At 64.6% G+C, this 1,165-nt stretch overlaps 1 non-coding gene across 1 annotated transcript in view; it reads left to right on the forward strand.

Moving 5' to 3' along the window:
- Positions 1-1,111: 1,111 nt before the first annotated feature.
- LOC126112019 (small subunit ribosomal RNA) overlaps positions 1,112-1,165 on the forward strand; it is a 1,909-nt gene continuing 1,855 nt past the window's right edge. Inside the window, exon 1 of the ribosomal RNA XR_007524242.1 lies at positions 1,112-1,165. This exon is cut by the window's right edge and continues 1,855 nt beyond it. This is a non-coding gene — a ribosomal RNA (small subunit ribosomal RNA).

Below are 1,165 nucleotides of genomic sequence, written 5' to 3' on the forward strand. Positions count from 1 at the left end.
CGCGCAATGGACATCGCATACGTACGGGGGCACCTTCCACGTGCCCTCTAGTCGGGCACATTTTGTTGCGTGGATGTGAGCGGATGTAGTGTGTCTTGACACCTGACAGGCAGGCATGCAATAATAGTTGACTTTGCAAACGGGGATGGACGTGTACGTTTACTGGTGACGTTACGCAAATGAACAACTGGTAACCCGTTGTGGTGCGGTTGTCCTTGCTGGAGGTACATCTGTGAGGGCAACGATCGGTACAGCTACGAAGCGGTCCCCACCATACCAACGAACGTGAATGTGAATCTGGGTGTGAAGCGATACGCGGCTGTGGGTGGGTGGGACTGTCCCCGGCCGGTGAGGGGGGGCCGCCCGGCGTGCTGGCCGCGCGGTGCGTGGGCGCACGCGCTACAGCCGGCTGGTGGGGGCGCGCCCAGTGGCAGGCGCGCCGGCCGACGGACGCGGCAGGCGGCGCAGCTGCGCGCCGGGGCACCCTGCGCGCGGCGCCGTGCAGCCAAAGTGGGTCCTCGCCGGCCCGGTGCGAAGCGCGGTGGACATCTGCAGTGTGCTGGTCCGATTGAGGACTGTGTGCGTTGAGGATGCGCCGCCGCCCGGCACTCGGCGCCGCGACGCCGTCTGCTGCTCGGTCGCCCCAGCGGTTCTCGCTGGTGGTTTGTATCGCAGTTGTGCAGACGTGTTGGCACGTGCGCTGTGCTGGGAGAGTTCGCTTCGGCACCCACGTGGGGCCTTTGCCCTTCTGTGGCGCTGGCGTTGGAGCTGCCGGTCACCGTAGGTGGCGCGTGTTGTCTCCCGCCGGCAATGCCACGACAGCACGCTCCCGGGCCTCTGTCGGCAGCGGCAAGCTCAGTTGGGAGCACGGGTGGTCGCACCTAAAGCGTCTACTCGCCTAACTCCGGGCGATTGCGCCTCTCTCGAACCCGACCAAGTACTTAGGACGGCGCTGCGCGCCGCCGGGACCTGAGAGGGTTTCGAGGTGTATTGTGCAGGGGAGCTCAGCCTCCTCCTGTTTGCAGAATAATTGAGCGGACGCTTGCGTGTTCGCGCGGGCCCCTGGGACACACTCCCGGGCGGCCGGCTGCTCAGCTCTAGTTGACGCAGCTCCCTGGTTGATCCTGCCAGTAGTCATATGCTTGTCTCAAAGATTAAGCCATGC

Source organism: Schistocerca cancellata, unplaced genomic scaffold, assembly GCF_023864275.1.
Source record: "Schistocerca cancellata isolate TAMUIC-IGC-003103 unplaced genomic scaffold, iqSchCanc2.1 HiC_scaffold_111, whole genome shotgun sequence".
NCBI classification, from domain to species: Eukaryota; Metazoa; Arthropoda; class Insecta; order Orthoptera; family Acrididae; genus Schistocerca; species Schistocerca cancellata.